Raw genomic sequence first — 20,790 nt, forward strand, 5'->3', positions numbered from 1 at the left:
TGAGATAGGTAAACAACAACATAAGCACAAAAAAATGTAATTGTCAAAACAGAAAAAAATCAAGTTTAGTCCATTTTTGCTCACAACCAAGTGTTAGATCCACAGAGATACCAAACTGTTACCTTGCAAGCAGGATCAATTGTTGTTGCGGGAACTGTAATCCTTTTTTTTGTCGCCGCAGGCCTTCTCCTGGGGCCCTCCTTCGTTGCCGGCCTCCCCCAGAGGCCCTCCTTCGTCGCCGGCCTCCTCCAAGGGGCCTTCCTCCGTCAGAGACGACGTCGCCGCAGGCCTCCCCCAGAGGTCCTCTTTCGTCGCCGGCCTCCTCCAGGGGCCTTCCTCCGTCAGAGACGACGTCGCCGCCGGCCTCCCCCAGAGGCCCTCGTTCGACTCCGGCCCCACGGCCGGCCTCCAGGGACTCTGCCTCGCCTCCGGCCCCACAGCCACCCTCCAGAGACTCTTCCTGGTCTCTGGCCACACAGCCAGAGACTTTGTTTGCCCTCGCCCACCTTGGGTAGTTTGTTTTGGTTTTTGCTTGGACTCTGCGTTTGGTTTTGTATTTCGTGCCCTCCTTCCTGGTTCCCCCTCTGCCCACCCAGGGTGGGTTATTTCTTGTTTCTGGACATTTTAGGGTGTCTGGGATCCGCCCTTAAGTGGGGGGCACTGTCATGGTCTTGGTTCTGCTGTTCTTTACTTTGCTCCTTGTTTTCTAGATTTATTGGTTTAATTCCAATTTTGTTGTAATTTCTAGATTTGTGTTAGTTCTCATGTTCTGTTATCCTCTGTTGCCGTCTTGTGTATGTGTGTTACTTTCCCCTTGGCTCCCTTGTTTTCTCCTCTCACACCTGCTCCTTGTCAGCTCGTTTGCCCTCCCTTTGTCTCTCTCTGCTATATATGCTCTCCCTCTGCTCTCACTCTTTGTTGGTTCCTTGTCTTTGCTGTCTTCCCATGCTGTGGTCTACGTTCCTCGTCTCTCCCTGGCTCCTCGTGTTTGGTTTTCCCTTGATGTCTCCATGGTCTGCGTTTCATTATTAGTTGGATTTTTGGTTTCCTGCCTTTGTTAAACAGTTTCCTTTAATTAAATCCACAAGAAATCTCCTCAGCCTCTCTGCCTCTGCATTTGAGTCCTCCAAACCACAACCAAACCCTGACACTGTCAACAGGACTATGGCCATGGAGCTCTGCATGAAGCATTGTCTTTCAGTGTACAGTATAACATTTGCTATTCAACATGCAACATTTAGTTCAATTAACTTCTTAAGCCAGTACTGTTTCTCCCTAAGACAGTTACTAAGGCAAAAAAATCCATATTGCAACCCATTTTACCAGGGAGATGTTTAGTTTTTCAGACCATGAATTACTTTGACTGTTTAGCTCGTCATATGGTTAGTGGTAGCTGTGGACACAGACATCAGCATTGTGAACATTTGTGTTGGCCACAAAAATGATTCCTGTTTCTTTTCTATTGTAAAACAAAGTAACATAAGTGACATAGCAAACTGGAGTGTTATATCGATAAAAACCAACCGGGGAGCAACGTTCGATCTCCTGGGATTGTCTCACTGAGAAGTTCTAAATAACTGGTGTCCCTGGCAGTCATCAAGGAATTCACAGACCCATAGTTGCAATATACAGTAACCTCTGGTGCACTGTAACTATGGTTCTATTTTAAAGCTTTAATACCTGTGATGCTAGCAAAGCAACTAGAATTCCATCTTCTAATAAATATAACCAAAAAATATTTTCGTCAATATTTGGAATGAGGATAGAATATTATTGAGAGGAACTTGAATGATGGATCTCAGTGATCATCTCCCTGTATTTGATATTTACAACAAACAACGTAATAATATAGAACATGAAACAACAGCAATAAAAAAATGGAATAGATCAACTAAAACTCAGGTTAGTGACAACAAAACTCAGGCGGGAAACCATAATGATCATGTGAGTCACTAACATGGTTATAAGTTCCATATAAGCCCAGACACTGCATGAAAAGTGAGATTTTCATCCCCGTAAACTCCCGCAGATCTCCCTGATTTTCGTCAGTTTCCGACAATTTGCAACCCGCGCTTGTCCGCGTTTGTCGTGCCACAAATTGTCGGAAACTGACTCTGACGTATGTGGAGAGTGTTCAGCTGTACTAATGGCCCTAATTAGCATATGAATGCAGCAAACCCGCGCGGCTGGCCAGCTCTGGCTTGAATAACCTACTCAGTATTGGCTGAAACCACTATTCTCAAACAAGTGAAATTGCTCGTGATTGGCAGCAAAACCACACGTGGCCACGCCAGGCTTTAATTTTCTTACTGAGTATTGGACGGAACCACTTCTTTTTAAACAAGTAAAGTCGCTCGTGATTGGTTGGCATATATATATATATATATTTACATATAAATTTACATATATATATATATTTATTCATTCATATATTTATTCATTCATATGCTGTGTATTTATGTTATCCTACACTACTACACAATTATTAGGCTACCATCAAGGACATGAATGAATTTATACAGGAAATGAACATCTGCCAGGAAGCTGTTTATGCAAAGAAAGAGCTTTATTAAAACACACACAACTATATACAACGCGTATCCAAACACATGCTTATCTAAAAATTACAACTCCGTGAACGGTCCGTTTGCTTCCTCGGGGTTGGAGGTAACTGGCAGCATTCCCTCCGAGGCAGGTCCGATGTGCAGACACCTACTGTGCGTGGCCCTGTACTTCGGCATCGCTTCTAACCGGGACTGCAGCTTAAAGGGACACTATGCAACATTTTTCAGTTAATTAATGTGTTCCATAACGTTATGGATGACTAAATGAGTCATTTCAGGTTGAACAAAGGTTCAGAAGGCTCAGAAGTCTCGTGAGAGTCAGTCTTACTTTACGGCGAGAACTGCTACACCCCCCAGTTAAAAGCATTCTCGTTGCTAGCACAGTGGCGATCTTTGTGCAGTTATGCTACGTTCATGCAGCAAAAGCAGCAAAATCGCGTCTGCTGCTTCATTTTTACTGCTTGTACCAGTTTAGTTCTGACGCGCGGCTGAAGCAGCTTTGCTGCTCTGGCTGCCCGGTGCAAAAGTGGCTCTGACGCGCGTTGGGCGGAGCTTCACTATCCTTTCTCTGCCTTGCAGCTATATTTGCTGTGATCAGTGGGAATAAAGTAGTTTTAATATGTGTTTAAGTGAGAAAATACACCTGAAAACGTAATCAGTGCAGTCAGTTCATTCAGATTAATATCCTGCCTTCCATATTTTTTCTGTCGGAGCCGCTCAGACCCCCACATACCAGCGGGGCGCCGACAGTATGGATCCCTTCATCAGCAGCGGTTCACCGCGGCAGCTGGTAGGTGTTTTTCATCTAAATAATCCAAACTGCATATTCTGCCGGCAAATTTCTGCATTTTAAGTTAATTTAGGCGTCAATAAACTGTTTAAGAGGAGTGATCATCAGCGCTGTGTCTCTCTCCCTGCGTTAAACGCGCCCGATGCGCTGCTTCAGCTGCTCAGACGTGCTGCGCCTGGTGCTCAAAACGCGCCGCGGGACCTTTTGTTGCGCCTTGACGCGCGTCAATCATTGACTTTGCATGTAAACTCGCTGCTTCTGTCGCGCCAGCTACGTCCAGTGTGAACGCAGCATTAGTCATTCGCTGCTAAGCTCAAAAACAACCGCGCCTGGCTTGACGGAGAAATCAGGAGAACAGCTGAGCATATTTACGACAGTGCACTTTTACTTTCGCCCTCTGGAGGGAGCCTCACTGGAAAATCAACACTGGTTGCATAATGTACCTTTAACACAGAGTTCAGTGAGATCCGGCCTACGAAATGGCGGCGACCGTACAATCCATCCAGAGACACCGCCGACGACGACATCTTCTTCGTCGGACATGAGGCCGACAGTGGCGGACTTCCAGAGTTCCACTTCCTCATCTGCTAGCACACTCTGCCTCGCTTTCAGCAGCTGAAAAAAAAAAAACAATGAATCAGCGCACTGCGTATGGACACAACACATCTATCAATGCACCTGAAAAATAATCAGCAAATAAAGTCTTACCCTCTTTCTTCTGGCCTGACTCCGAGCAGATTGCCTCCTCACGCAACGTGCTGGCTGGCTGCGTATATCTGAAGCTCCTGCGTACCGTCTGAAAATACGTCTTACAGGCAGCTGGAAAACAATTAAATGAGAGTGGTATGAATAAAAAATCAAACGCAAGTCACAGTAACAAGGAAGGAGAAAACATTAAAACAAGTCACTTACACACAATGTCGTCTTTATCAACATCGTGCAAATCTGGACTTGCTGATATGGCTCCGAGCAAATAGGAGGTCACCGCCTCATTGTGAGGCGACAGTAGTCTGTGAAAACAAAATGTACAGCTATGATCAGCGGTATCTATCCGTATCCATTGCCTTTTACCGCAGAATGAAAGCATATTCTTTAAATCTTACCCTTGCTCCGGTTCATAGCGCCTGCAATTAGTCTCCGAGTTGTGAAGACGGCGTACTGCTTCCTGTGAATCACAAAAAATACACTTTAATAAAGCTTGTTCTTGCAAGGCTACTGCTATTAGCTGCTATTAGCCGTAGCTTTAGGCTAGGCTGCTATTAGCCGTAGCTTAGGCTAGGCTGCTTTTAGCTTAGCAGGCAGTAATCGAACATATATTTACCGCTATCATCTCTTTTTTGAGTTCGTCTTGTTCGATGCAGAGTCGCCATCGCGTCCAAGAGGAGTTTTACCCCGAAATCCGACATACTCCGCTCCAGACCGCCTGCACAAAGCAAAGCATCCATCCTCCACTGTGGCTGCACACCGCACAGCTCTGAGTTTCTTGGAGATCGCAGAGAGCATGCGCGAGATGAACCAGGGTTTCCGTGGATCAATAAAAATAATTAAAAAATCATTCATTTTTTTTTTTTATCAAGGCCTCAATTGGCACTAAAATTATTTAAATATGTTTATCGAAGTATTTATAATTCTTTAATAAAAAATGCTTAATTTCGTCAAATATATTATATCGCTCCAGGCGGAGAAAAAGCTAGAGGATATATATATACGTATATATGTGTGTGTGTGTGTTTACATACATACAGGAGTCAAGGAACTCTGCTTACAGCTCCTTCATATTTCATGTACACTAATAACTTGTGTACATGGTTCTTGTTGATGGCATTAAAATCATTTCTAATAGCATTAAAATAGCATTAAATTAGAGTCACTCATTCCTGTATGAACCCTGTGAGCGCTTAATTTAATATGACATATTAAAAAAATCCCACCATCATCCAGCATATGTTCAGTTTCTGCCCAAATATATATATATATATATATATATATATATATATATTTGTAGATTTTTGTAACGGGGATAAGGATAATTCAAAACTGCTTTTTTGAATGAACTTGTTCACTACTCCCAAACAGGGGCGTCTCTAGGTTTAAGAGACAAGGGTGGCTCAGCCCCTAGAAGATATTGCGCGTCTCAGACAACTGCTAAGGCGTTCAGATTAACTTGTCTTCTTTATGGCTTTTATTTGGTGCTTTACTGCATTTGTTTTGGGAAAATATGACGGAAAAAAAAAATACAGAAAAATTTTTTTTTTTTTTTTTTAATCGCAAAATAATTATAGGGTGGCTAATGCCAAAGAAAGGATGACTGAAGCCACCCTTAAATAGGTCTAACGACGCTTATGCTCCCAAACTCAGCATCTCTTTTCATTCCTGTAATAAGAAGTTTCTTTTGAATGGATTTGATTAAAGTTTAAGTCCCTCGGTATAAAATAAATATTTTGATGGAGATGAGAAATCTGCTTCCTCCTTGGTGAATAACCAATAGTTTGGATCCAATCATTTAAATAAACGGTGTTAGATTTTTTTTTTATATATATGTAAGAATTGTGCTATAATTTCTAGTCACCGATCTGTTGCTGCTATATTTTAATTTGACGAACCGGAATTTGTCGATGTTCTTTTTCCTGTTTGGTGCGATTGCAATTGCAGATCTTGACCTGGCCGGACCTTATGACCACAGTGTACCAATCTTCTGATGGCTACTTCCAGCAGGATAATGCCACATGTTATAAAGTGAATCATCTCAGACTCATTTCTTGAAACTTTTCCACTTAAGTAATTGTGAATTGAGCATATTGACAGACAACATTTTATTTTTTATCTTAAAGGAATAGTACACCCAAAACATGATTAGCCTTCATTTTCTACTCACCCCCTTGCTGAACAACACTCTGGAGTACTTTTTTGATATCTCAAATGCATCTGGAGATCTGGGAGGCTTCTTGCTGTCTGCTGACATTCAAATAATGGAGGTCTATGGTGCCCGAGACAGAAAGGTCCATAAAAGTCCACAAAAAACGTGTCAATATTCCTCCATACTGCTCGTCCAATGTATTCCAAGTGTCCTGAGTGGGTAGCATCCAGAATTTACTCGAAACGAAGTCATTTAGAATGTTTTTAGAGCATAAACAGTAGTGTATAGGATTTCCTGAAAGCTCGCACATGCGCGCTCACGACGCTACGGAAGCCGGCAGACCAAACCAGATGAAAGTGCGCATTCAGCGTCTGCTCTGCCAATAATGCAAGCGTAGAAGAAGAAATGTGCTGTTTACCTGTGCAAAGAAAGAAACAACGAAAGAAAAATGTCTGAGGACTTCAGTGTTGAGGAAGAGCATGAGTTCTTTGCCGAGCTGAATGCGCTGGTTTGGTCTGCCGGCTTCCGTAGGCTCGTGAACGCGCATGTGCGCGCTTTCACGAAATCCTATACACTACTGTTTATGCTCTAAAAACATTCTAAATGACTTCGTTTCGAGTAAATTCTGGATGCTACCCACTCAGGACACTTGGAATACATTGGACGAGCAGTATGGAGGAATATTGACACGTTTTTTGTGGACTTTTATGGACCTTTCTGTCTCGGACACCATAGACCTCCATTATTTGAATGTCAGCAGACAGCAAGAAGCCTCCCAGATCTCCAGATGCATTTGAGATATCAAAAAAGTACTCCAGGGTGTTGTTCAGCATGGAGGTGAGTAGAAAATGAAGGCTAATCATGTTTTGGGTGTACTATTCCTTTAAATGCAATTTTTTTTTTTATAATTACTGCTCTAAATGTATTGCTCTGTCAGCTAAAGATCTGTTTTGGTCTCTATACTTTAATTAAATAAATCAATTCAAGCTAAAATTTAAGAGGCTATACTGAGCCTGATCTCTTTGTATCAGAGATTTTCTTATCTTTTAGAAAAATGTCACTTGGAGTAAAACCCCCCCTGCAACCCTGATTTGCATCTGTATAGCTCACAGCATGTTCATTTACATGTTAAAGCCTCCATGGGGGGGAGGCATGGGGGGAACACTGCCTAAGAAAGTCCACGTCAATTTCTGACAATTTACAGGAGTTTTCGGCGAAGCCTGCAAATTGCCGTAAACTGCCGCTAACCTGAAGTTCCACGACAATCTACAGTGCCGCATATTGACGAAAATCCCACTTTTCATGCAGTGAGAGGAAGGAGTTGAATCCAGAAGGATTCTTTCTCCCCAGCATGCGGCGGAAGCCGCCCCCAGAAGTTAAGTAGAGAAGTAGAGCAGACTGACAAGAAGAAGCCAGCACACCCAAGAGAGCAGAAAAATCCAAAGGGATATTCCAAAGCCAGAGTCGCAGCAGGAGCAGGTTTCCATGCCAGAAGTTCAGAGATCCAAAGAGGTACCGAAGGAGTTTCCAAGCAGGGGTAAAAAGACAGATCCTTGGTCCTAAACAGGCAGAATCCAGGTAGCAGTCCGAAAACAGATCAGGCAAACAGTGCAGAACAGGAGCAACCAAAAACTCAGAAGTCCAGAGGCAGAAACTAGTTAGGATAAGGTATCACACTGGGTATAATAAAGAACTCCAACATATTCTCATTATCAGTGCGTATGAAATCGTACGAAAAGTTATGCACACTATTTCGTATGTTTTGGACGTTTTTCCTCAAAAAACCACATCAGTGCCATGCGCTGGCAAACAGAAAAAAAAAGCAGATCCGCGCACGGACGTAAAAATGGGAAAAACAGTGTAATCATCACTTATTCATGTCTCTAACTACGTTGCTTGCTGTTTTATATCTTAGGGTTAGGTTTAGGTTCAGGGTTAGGGCTAATTGTAATTTATATTCTATATTCGTGAATGGTGCGTCAGATGCGCATGCGCATACGACGAAAAAAACGTCCAAAACGTACGAAATTACGGTGCATAACTTTTCGTACGATTTCATACGCACTCATAATGAGAATAGGTTGAGAAGTCTCACACACAGCTTGCATAATCTGGCGCTGATGACTGGGAACAGGCAGCTTAAATAGGAAACAGGAACAGTTGGATCTGATGATTGACAATGAGCACATGGCCGAGCTAAGATTGTGGAAAGACCATGGGCCAAATCCGGCCATCAGTGGAAAAATCATGACAACTCTTTTAATAAAGGAAGCTTTTAAAATCCAAACATACGACTGAGAAAATAATGTTTACAAAGGATAAAGCAGGGAATGCTCTTTGGAGGTTTGTGACTGGCTTTTAAGAAAAGCTATTTTAATTTAAAAAAACTCTGCCGCAAGCTCCTCTATTCCTCAGCTAGAGGTTAGCTTTGGCCTTCCTCCGTCTCTTTCTTCTATGTCTTCCTGGTGGGCTTCTCCAATGTACTGTGGCCCTCCTTATGCTAAGGTGCAGCCACTCTCCCCTGCCTTCAGCCGTCTCTCCACCCAGCGGATCTGCTTCGATACTTCGCAGTTACCCTCTAGCCCATGCAAGCCTAAACTGTACCTTCTGAGTTGAGACCTCACTCCAAAAGTAATAGTCGTGTTGTAAGTTACTGGATATTGTCTCTGGTAGGGGGAAGCCATTTTGTACTTTCAAAGACAAGTCAATTCTAATCTCATTCAAAGATGATTTATTCCATCTCAGCAGAAGTCTTGAATAATTTCTTCAGATAGAATCCAACACGTGTAATATGTACTTTTTTCAAAGACTAGTTACCAGCCATAGTTTAGACATAACATAAATTTCAGTCATCAATCATTATTGTTAAGATGAATTTCAGAACAAATATGTTGATTTGCAATACATATATAATGCGTAAGGGTACACCTAAATAAATCAATCAAATCAATAATATATAAACCATCGGAAATGTATATAGGTGCAATACTAAAGAGCAGGGTAAAAAAGAAAATTCAGGCGATCAGTTTGGCGGTACAGCAAAAATTTAATGCAGAGCATGTACCACAATCTTCGGAAAAGGCTTTTAACTTTTCATTTGTGATGTGTTTCAGACGTCCAAAGTTTCTTTAGAAAAAAAAAAAGGCTGAGGCAGACTGTTCAGATGGAAATGAGGTAAGAGAACAAGAGTGACTGAAGAATAAGGAGTATCAAAAGCAATAAGGTAAAGAAGAAACTGACCTAAATCTCAATGTAATTCATAGCTGAATGACTTTTGGCTATAAGAGAAAGGAGCTGCTGGTAATGCAGATGGCAGCAGCAACAGAGAGATGTTCTAATCTTTGAAACAAGAAATATGTTTAAAAACAAGGAACTGGATTCTTAAAAGAAATAAAAAGTTTGTAGTTGTATATTTATTACCTTATAGTAGGCTGGATTGTATTGTAGAAAAGATTCCCACATTTAAGATTCTATTTAATATTTGTGTTTTCTTTAAATTATGCTTTTTATAGAGCATAGGTGTAGAGTTATATTGAAATTATGTATGGATTACTAAACTGGACTTCTTTAAATGGGGTCCAGCTCCATTGAAACAGACATACAGGCCTTTGTTAAACTTTTACAAATCAGAAACTGGGTAAGAAAGATTCTGCTATTACTACAAAATTATACAGTGCAGATTTAAAGTGTATTGGTCCGATGGTTTTTGTTTGGACAGGTTCTAATATGGTCTGAATGCAAAAAAATATAAAATTATAATTATATATAAATAAATAAAAACACTTTCATAAATCTGATAAAGTTATCAAAAATCTCGAATTAGGTTGAAAACATTCATCCATTGGTGTGAAAAATATAATTCAGGTTTAAAAAGGTTAGAGATTGCAGTTTTTAAAGTGTAGCAGGTTAAGGACAATTAGGAGGCAAAAACTTGGAATAGCCTTTTAGCTGTTCCCTGAATCAGAAGCTGCAACCAAAAGTTACCTTCAGCTTCCTAACATGAAAAAGAATCAATATCGTTTTTCCAAAATACAATAACAGCAACTTAAAATAGTGTCTAAAATCATCGATCCATCTAATGATGGGTCTCTGTTCATTTAAGTCCAGCTAGTTGTTGATAGCTGAGCAAACAAGCAGTCAGGTACCAGAAAGAAGACAAGTGTAGGCAATGGAAATGCAGGTCAAATGTGAAGATGCATATTATCCAACAAAGTCATTCAGTTGTAGAGTATCACAATCATAAAATAATAAAACGACAATGGCAGATAACATCATTATAAGCGAAAGCTGACTTTTTTCTTAATTATTAAAATTAAAATTGCTGGAATTAAATAGAAAAGCGTCAACAGTAACTTCTACTATTGGGGGAAAAAAGGTTTAAATCACATATCCTTTTCTTAAATAATAAAAGAGAAATATATAACATAGTAAAGAGTTGAAAATCTATTTGCAACATTATTTATTTGTGTATTTTTTTTACAGAAGTAGATAATCATTTCATATTTTTTTTTATTTTTGTCTAATTTTAAACACTTTTGTGTTCCAAAGGAAACATTGATAAACTGTCAGCTCTAGCTTTTCTAAAACCAACAAAACATCTAGAAGATACGGAAGCCAGCCATGTTGAATTTTTTTCAAACAAAGAATATTTTAACATTTCAACTTGAAAAAAAAATTAAGAAAATGAAAGGTGTCTCTTTTATTTTGTCATGACTTTCTCCCTCCCTCAAAAAATGACATAAACGACGAGTAAATCTAAATATCTCTCTTTCATTGTTCTTGGAATTTTTAAATAAAAATAACTTCAGTTCCAAAATGACCCTAAACAAAAAGGTTTAGTCTGGTTCAATGACCTGTTGTGTGGCAATAAGTGTCTGGTTTTAGTTGTACATGACATATTTTGTAAAACCTGTGTCAAATTCATAGGATATTTCTTTTATTTAAATCCGTTTAGAGTAATTTAGTGAATGCTTTAGCAAAACTGATGCAGCAATAGATGTAATGGCAGCAAGCACCATCGCCCCCTTGAGACAGAAATACAAACAGTAATTGTGTCCCCATCTTTGGATATGTATCAGCTATTATGAGGAGACTCTTTGTCCCGATTGGCTATTGACTCTGTTGATAGAAGACGGCACCATCAACAATGAAAACCACATATTCAGACACAATGTGGTTGATTTCCTCAGGACAAAACAGCAGAATAGGTTGACGTCTCTTTAAACCCTAAAATGTCTTGTTTAAAGATGTTTCTTGAGAAGCTTGGCTAATTAAATTTGCTTCGCAGGCAGCGTGTGACTGCTGTGCATCCTGCACTGATATGTTTGTGTACTAGCTGACAAAGATTCAATGCTTCAGCGTCTCAGTAATGAGAGAACATTGTATGAAACGTATGGCTGGGCGTCTAGATTTATAGTGATGTAATGAACATTAATGGGACACATTTGCAGGCACTAAGAAGTGTGTCTCTGGAAAGTCAGTCAAATGACAGCTGATGAGACTAAAGGTCATGTTGCAGATTAATTTTAAGGAGAGTTAGAAAATATTTAATTCATGAATTCAGCATCAGACTTCAAACTGAGTTCTTTATCCATATTTGAACACTTTGAAATGTCAAATTTTTTTATTGGGGGTACTAAATATCTCTGTTGTTTCAAACCTATACTATAGGATTTAATATGTTTGCTCCTTTTTTCATTTATAATAAAATGTTGATGTTTATAATGATGGCTGGATGGATTGATATTATTTATTATTAATATTATTTTATTCAAAGGAGGAATTCAAAGCAATGGTGCCGGAGTCAGTATAATTTATGTTTACAACGGGTTCCTGTTCTGCAGAGCATGAAAAAACACAGATGTCCAAAATCACATCAGCAGAGGGCATAACACAAACATATCAGGTAAGCAGCACAGCAGTTCACAGTAGCAACCTGTCAGTGGTCACAAAGAGTGTTTAGCAGATGGTGGGCATAGTTCTTCTTAAAATGTGCGTGAGTTGAAGTAGATTTTATATTTTGTGAAGTATCATTCCATGCTTTGCCATACATATACAAAGATGACTGTTTTTGTAGAGTAAAAGAAATAAATTATCATTTGATGGATGGATGGATGGATGGATGGATGGATGGATGGAAGGAAGGAAGGAAGGAAGGAAGGAAGGAAGGAAGGAAGGAAGGAAGGAAGGAAGGAAGGAAGGAAGGAAGGAAGGAAGGAAGGAAAGAAGGAAGGAAGGAAGGAAGGAAGGAAGGAAGGAAGGAAGGAAGGAAGGAAGGAAGGAAGGAAGGAAGGAAGGAAGGAAGGAAGGAAGGAAGGTTGGACTTTTGTATTTTCAGTCATTATCGCCATCAAAGCTACTGCCAAATATCATCTGTACAGCATTACAACCCAAACTGTGCAAAGAGACTTATTTCACAAAGTCAGAAATCAATCATGTAATCAGTGGATCAAAGAATAAACACAAATACTTGATTTTTGCCAAATTATGAACAGGAAGGTGGAGTTTTAAAAACTGATGAGCTACTTCTGCGATTGTTTATGGTCTTTATCTTATGTGTTTTTAAAGCCAAGAGTTCTTGAGCATTATGAAGGTCATTGCCCTCCTACTGATGTGTACGTGAGAGACCAAAGCATCTTGATAATGTGAGCATGTGGAAATGCTCACAGTAGAGGCTAAGAAAAGGTCACTTTGACAGAAAAGAATTAGAAAAACGACAGAAATGTCAGGAGGCAGTTTTATTAAAATGTCAATATTTTACTATATCACTTCAAGCAGGTCATAGAGATAAGACCTTTATGCTGTGTTTTTCTGGCTCTCTGCCAAATTCTGGCATTTTCTACAAGGACAATGGCACCAACTCATTATATTTGGGAGAAGAGAAATGTGCTTCTTCATATCTTATAGCTTTTCTTGCAAAAGTTTTAGTAACCCTGGACTTTTTCACATTATGTCTCATTACAATCACAAACTAGAGTGTAATTTTGTAGGACTTTGACTTGATCTAACAAAAAAAGCACAAAATTAGGAATCAAAAATGGCTTAATACATTTTTTAAAGGAGTTACTAATAAATCTCTAAGAAAAATTAGAATTTTTTGTGAATACTTTAATTGATGGTACAGCTTTTTTTGAGGTACATACTGTGTAGTTAGAAGGTTTTTGCATTTCTCTGCAAACAAATCCGATTTACACTGAAAAAATTATCAAAAAATAAGTCAACATTTCTTACTGTAAGTGTATTTACCCTTAATTTGAGTAGGTTAATAAGATGATCTGCAAATGGTATGAATATTGTTACTCTTAAAAAAAGATATGTAAATATTGTACACTTGAAATAAGACAATGCCATTTTTTTTTCTTATTTCAAATGTAAATTGACTTATTTTATTTGCAGCCTGTCTGACCTGTTTATTTCAAGAAAGAACTCAGTTATTTTAAGGTAAAATTACTTACCTACATTTATATTTTTTGCAGAGTATAAGTTGACCAAAAAATAAGGTTAAACCAGATATTCCCTAATTGTAGTGTAGAGTGTTTTTTTTTTTTTAAGATTATGTAGATAAAAATGTCCGTCCACAAGTGCTTCTTCAAACTCTACTGAAGACGCTGTTGTGTGCAATCCAGGGCCATTATTGGTGCTCTAACACTGCCACAGAAACATAAAAAAATCCCTGTCGACTCCAACACTGGTGGCATGTTTCAAAAGCGTGCTTGGTAAAAACTCAGAATAAGCTTTGGAGTTAGTACTATATATAAACACTCAGAGTATTGGTTTTCAGAAAGCCAGGTAGCTATTTTATGTATTTCACACTTTTCAAATTTGTATTTCTAGGGAATAATTGATATCCATTTATTTCACAATTAACTCTAAATTACACAAGTAAAGTTTTTTAGCTGCAGTATGAGCAAACATTTTAATATTTTTGCATAATTTCTTTACAGTATTTCTATTTCATAGCTCCTCTGAAGGGAAATTGATGGTTGCATTTCAACCTATTTTTTCGTAGGTGCAAAGTGATAAACAAGTAAAATTGGATAAAATTGAACGAAATTGGATGTATGTTACTCTCTAATTCAGACTGTCCAAATACCATCATATTGAAAATTACCCGCATGCATATACAGTCAGCTATGCACATATATCTACCAAGCAATTCCCATTCAGGTTTGATAGAATTTTGTGGTGCCACAAAAGGTGTTCTGTTTACCAAATGAGTTATTCAGACATTTTATTTCCTAGCAGGTACATGGCTAAATTGATGGAATATGTGTCAGATCACTTTCTGACATCTGCTCATATTCATCAGGCTCTAAGTTTTCCTGCGTTGGTTCCTTCATTAGAGAGCTGACACAAAACTCCATCCAGACTCCATATCCCTGCAGCACCTGGACTAAATTGGATTTTAAATAAATGTCAGAGTGAGTTTTACATTAACACTGGAGAGCGAAAATGTATGTCTGGTATCGGGGTCCAACACCGACACGGGCAGTTTCTGTAAGATAATGTCACGTTCGCTTTTCCTGCTGTCAATTGGCCTCAGCTGAGAATGGCATACTTTATAGTGGTGACAGCTTTGGATTTTTGTGGTATCCACTATTGTTATTTATTTAGGTATTTTCCATCACTAGTCTTAATATCTCATTTTCTTATCCTTGGAGCACCTTTCAGAATAACACTTTACTTGCACTACTATGACAGCATTTTCTTTTTTTTTTTTTTCACAATTGCTGGACACAACTAGAAAAGGATTTGTGACCACCCCTCTTTGCAACATCTTAGCTGAGTAAAAGGTTTTCTATAGGGTGTAGGTCTCGGGACTTAGACGCCATCTAAGATTGATTTGTCTCTGGTCGATTCAATTTATGCTTTTTGATCATATGATCTCTATTCTTTCCATTCTTCTCTCAATGCAAGCTTATATCATTACTCCTTTCTTACTTCCTTGCATCCTTCTTAAAATGTCCCTTGTCGTTCTTTCAGTTCCTCCTCTCTTCATATATTCTACCTCCCTCTCTCATCAAGTCCATGTGTGCTTCCTCCCTCCTTTCTGATATCTCCTCCATCCTTGTTATCTTTATTAAACAAGAAAAAAGTGGCGCTCTAGGTCAGGGTCCCTGTGTTATTCAGTACCAGGAGGCTCAAAAAAATAAATTGTGTTCACTATTTCCGACTGATAAATTTTCCCAGTCTGAATGGTGTTTTGATTTGAAAAAGGATCGGATCCTCTCCGTTACATCCATCTTGTTAGGAATCCAGTTTCTGGGGCCTGTTTGCGTGTCTCCGTTTTCCACCACCAGGAGGTGCCCTGTCTTCTCTGTCCCTCCCTGCACACCTGTGGCTTGTTGGATCATTATCTGGAGCAGTATTTGAGCAGTGGACTGTCACTACCTCGACGCCAGAGTGTTTGCCAGTTTTTGGGTACTCTAGCCAAGCTGAGTTTAGCTGAGTCGAACTTGTTTTTGTCTTTGCTCCTCGGCAGGAAGCTTTCCTGTGTGCCTGGATACCTTGACCTTCTCTCCCCTGGAAGGATTAACGAGTTACACTGAGCAGGGGAAAACCTCCACATGTACCGTTCAAGTTCCCATCGGAAATCCGAGTGACAGTCCGCTTCATTGCTCCTCCGGGTCCTCTGCTGGTCAAACCTGTCCGCCCTCCAACGTGTGCACCTAACTCTGGATTCACCACACAGTCTGAATTCAAGGACTAACAAGGCCCCCTTCAAATGTGAGTTCCAAACCACGCTAGATATCAGAGCTTCCAAGAGTCCCACAGAACCTGAACTGACCATTGAACTTCCCTTCTCACTTCCTGTTCCGGTTCACCAGCTAATGGAGTTCCAGATCCACTCCTGTAACTCCTTCAATAAACCTCTTAAACTTTTTCCGTGCTCTCTGAGTGGTTCCTCTGCATGTGGGTCAGATCATGACACATCTATGACTCAGTGTTCATACATGTTGGCCACAATACAGTAGGTAACATGATAGCTCTCGCTTTAAGGCCCCGTCCACACGAAGTCAAAACGAACACGAAACGCTAATATTTTCCAGAACGTTTATCGTAAAGACGGAGACGTAAAATAAATGTGATCGTCCACACGAATGCATGAAAACGCTGCAAAATGTATGCCAGGCCTGTAAGTGGCGCTGTGGTGCCGAAGCAAAAATAGGCGACGAAATGTTGGGCATGCGCACTAATATTTATACATGGTTGCCCTGCGGGTCCATTTTTGTAGTTCAGTCAAATTCAGGTGCTGAACTATGTTGTCGATATTGCTCTGTTCTTCCTGGAGATATTCCAGAAGAAGAAGATTCTGTTGTAAGCCCAACAGCAGGGTGAGTAGCATGAGCAGCAACCATTCAACACGGTACGGCGCCATTGTTGTTGTGATACTGTGTCGCGCATGCGTGTTTAGAGGCGACGCTATGACGCATGCGTGTAAGAAAACAAAAATGCGGTTAGAGCTTAAAGATGGAAACGCGAAAACGGCGTTTCAAAATCTTCCCACTCTGAAGGCCTAATAAAAAAAAGATTGTTTACAGAGCCCCGAAACGCCGGCTTCGTATGGATGAGAGGCTGGTTCGGTGAAAAATGTGTACGTTTAGGCCAGGGTTTGGCTTCGTGTGGACGGGGCCTAAACATCTACCGTATTGTTTGCAGCAAAACGAGATGACAGCTCCCATTGATTGAGTAGTGCATGGAAAAGTTAGTAGGATGCTTTCATGCAGCTTGGGGAACACTGCTCTAGGTCACATGACTTATTACAGTAACAGCCATTCAAAATGTCCCTTGCCAGTCAAACACCAGCCGAATGGCAGCCTACTCCCCTGCGACTCCCAGCAAAATCCCCTCCAACTTCCAGCCACTGGCCTTCTCCTGGCGTGCATTTTTTTTCTATTCTGACTCCACTGTGATGTGTTTAAAAAAAAATAGATAAAAAGCATGTTTTGCTTGCAATTAAACCTTTTTTTGGTTGCCATGAGCTGAATGACTGAGAATTTACAATAGCATCTTAGGGTAGGAATTGGCATCTCTCCAGTAGTTTTGTTTTCTTGGAGCGCGTCCGAGACCAGCCAATTACAAAGTCCAAACAACACCCCAAAGCAGGTCATAATTTTTCATATTAGAAAATATATTTCTAATACATGACTCCAAAAGGCATATCTTGGTGTCTTTTAGTGAGGGAACAAACATTCATTAGAGCCTCTAGGGACTTTTAAATAATATGTAAAACACAGTTATCAATATTTATTTCGATTCCAGCACCTTGTATTCTCACTGTGCACTAAATAATATTCAGTATTCTTCTTTTAAGGTAACTGATTTATATACATTATTCAGGTAACTCCAACTGTTGCTGACATTTCTGTGAATATATCCATGTAAGAAAGCAACACCTATGTCCGATGTATATGAGAAAATTGGCCATAAAGGTCAATGTTTGAGTCAAAAAAAAGTAACTGAATGCCAGGAATGCATACTATTACGATAATAGCTGCTGTGGGCGTTGCATCAGCCTTAAACCCACTCATGAGTGACTGAGAGGAGCTTCCACAGACAAATTGTCTGGTGCGCTCTGACTCAGAAGGTCAATCCAATCACACCATTTTTTACGCTTTCATTTCTTGTTACTCATTGTGGTCGATGCATACTTCTCATTGTGGGTGTGGAGAATGTCTGAATTACCTTCTGATGTTTTAGCTCCTCTGATCCAAAAGCAATTACTCAGTAAAACCCTGTGATAATTAGAACAAATGAAAGAAGTACAGTACCAAAGCAAGGGGAGAAATCTCCGTTTGGGTTGAAGTCATTGTTCTTTTCGTTGCGCCAGAATATGACTGCATTCCTCCATTTCTTTATTATTATGTTTTTGTATTTGAACCTCAAGACAACTTAGGACCGTGTCAGATTATTTTTTTCCCCTTTATTGGTTCACTGTTATTTTCCAGTATGAAGCTCTTGACCTGATAGATTGGAAAGAAAGACCTTTTCGAAACGTTCATTAACTCTCATAAAACTTTGATTTATTTGTTTTATTTTGGGAGGTTAGGAGGCCAAACAACAAAAAGGGCTTGATTAATACAGCTTTTTCTACCTATTAAATGTTTAAGCAGGGTAAATAATTTTAAGCAGGAAACGTTGGAAACTATTACCCTAACTAAACCTAAAGTTTGTGACAAAGAACGTCACAAACTACATAGATCAGCAAGCTCTGCCACAGATACACACGGAAAAACCCAAAAATCAGACAGTTTCCATTTTAAACTTCTGGACATTGTGTTCCCATAGCAAAGGTGCTAGGATGTAAGAAGAGATCTACATCAGATGATGGCCCTAACAACTAAGGAGGACAAGGGATTGGACTGAGCAGGGTTCAGGTTAAACTTTTTCCCTTGTTGTTGTGGATGAATTTGGAGGGGTAAATGTTCAAGTTCTATCATGATTCCCCTAAAAAATCAGCATAAATCTTAAAGTTTAAAAATGTTACATAAGATAATGTAGGGCACAGTGTATTGTAACCCTAGGAAATACTGTCAAGTAAACTGTGTCTTAACTGCAAATGAGGCTATGCAGAAATGCAGGTAAAAAAATTTTTCAATAGTAATATCAGAAGACACTAAGCAGAACAATATAGCAAATTAAAATATTCAATTTATTAAAGTACCTGTATGAGTTACTGACCCACAAAATAGAACCAGAGTCGTCTCATTATCCAAACCATTGGTTGGGTATAACAAATATTTCCACAAAATCAATTAACCTCGGGCCTAAAATCAACAAAGTACCTGACTTTGTACATTTGTAAATGATTCCCTCATACCTTGAAGCACTGTAGCATAAAGTTTTTTTGTTCAGTTTAATCTTTGTAGTATACTGGTTAAACAAGGATCCCAAATGGGGGCACAACTCCAACTTTTAGTTTCTGTCTACACAGTCATGGGGACGACTGTTGATTTGGCATAGTTTAGCAGGAGGCATTACTGCTTGATAAGCTAGGTATTTACAAAGTTCTGCACCCAAACATATTAAAAAACACTTAGTGGAAAGAATAACTGCAGCTGTCACAAAGTTAAAATTACACTTCCATTTAACCACTGGCAGTATTAGAAGTGTCTTACCCGGATAAAAAAAAAAAACTGGACAGATATTAAGTGGACGAGGAAGACTTGTGACCCTACTGGCTCGCTAAAACCTGCAAACCTGCTTTCAGACATAATTGTGTCAATCAGCTTGATTGACAAACTTTTTGTTCTGTTTGTTTGACCTGATCAGCTGTTAAGAGTTTTTAGAGAATTGATAAATGGATGAAACAGGCACCAGACACAACAATGCAAATTACCTTAAGGTAGCTATCAAAACACCAAAAATAACTGACTAAAAGCTATATATGCCACACAGCACTGATGCAGGGTTATGCAATATATTACCTTTGGACTCTGAATATAGTTAATGATTATAATTGGAAGTTATAATTGATAATTTATTGTAGTCAAAGGTAAATGATGAAGAAAAATGCCTGAAGTGGTTATGTTTAACAGCTATTAGCTTATATAACCCTAATGGTTATAAATAACAATTAGGATAACTAATTAACAATTATCAACTTATTTACCTTGGGAAGTGGGTAGTTAATCAGTTTAGACCACTATTAAAATTTATATAACCTTATTTACAATCACACTCAGAGTCCTTAACCTTATCTTGCTGAAATGTATTAAATCAATAATCCCTGGTAGGGTGAAATAAAGCTTGTTTTAGCTTAATAAAGAACACCTTAGACATATTAGCATAGTGTACCATGCAACCTCTCTTGTTGGATTGCTTTGTCTTTACATATCCATCCATCCATTTTCCATCACTCTTTTTCGCTGCTAGGGTCGTGAGGGGTGCTGGTGTCGGGCGGGAGGCAGAGTACACCCTGGAGAGGTCACCAGTCTACAGTAAACACTGTAGACTGGTGTCTATCAAAAGACTTATTTCTTAACTGGAGAATCTCTCCCTGAAAGTGCCAGACTCTGCTGATCTCTGTGTGGAAGCTAGAGTTCTCTCCAGCATTGAGCCTGCACATGCACATCAGGGGTTATTTTATTCCAGCCAGGTACCTATTAAGGGAAACTCCCCTCCTCCGGCATTTTTTAAGCCTTTTCAAGCATTCAAAGAGAAATGTTGCAAACAGTTTGTTTAGCAGCTATTCGGTTCTGATGTCAGCCATCACAACGTAGCTTCTGATTATATTGCTGCGCCTGTCCGCTAGGCATGAGCCATGATGATGACTTCCATGATGTTTTCCTTTCTGATGTGAACCCGAGAACAGCTTCAAGGAAACAGAAATAAATCTACTGAGTTTGGTGTTTTCTGTCCTCAAACACAGTGGGAGGAAGCACTGCATTCCTGTAGGAGCGCTTGTCACACTGTCTTGGGGGAGGGGATCTGCAGCACTAATATTTGTCAACTGCATCCTCTCAACTGAATTGCCATGTTAAATATCAGCCTGATCATTGCTCCTATATTTCCCCAAATAATATACAGTAATAGTTTATGGCCTAACAGTAAGTATGGCACATTCTAACACATCAAAT

The sequence above is a fragment of the Cyprinodon tularosa genome, unplaced genomic scaffold (genome assembly GCF_016077235.1).
Source record: "Cyprinodon tularosa strain WSP-4 unplaced genomic scaffold, ASM1607723v1 ctg97, whole genome shotgun sequence".
Classification (NCBI taxonomy): domain Eukaryota; kingdom Metazoa; phylum Chordata; class Actinopteri; order Cyprinodontiformes; family Cyprinodontidae; genus Cyprinodon; species Cyprinodon tularosa.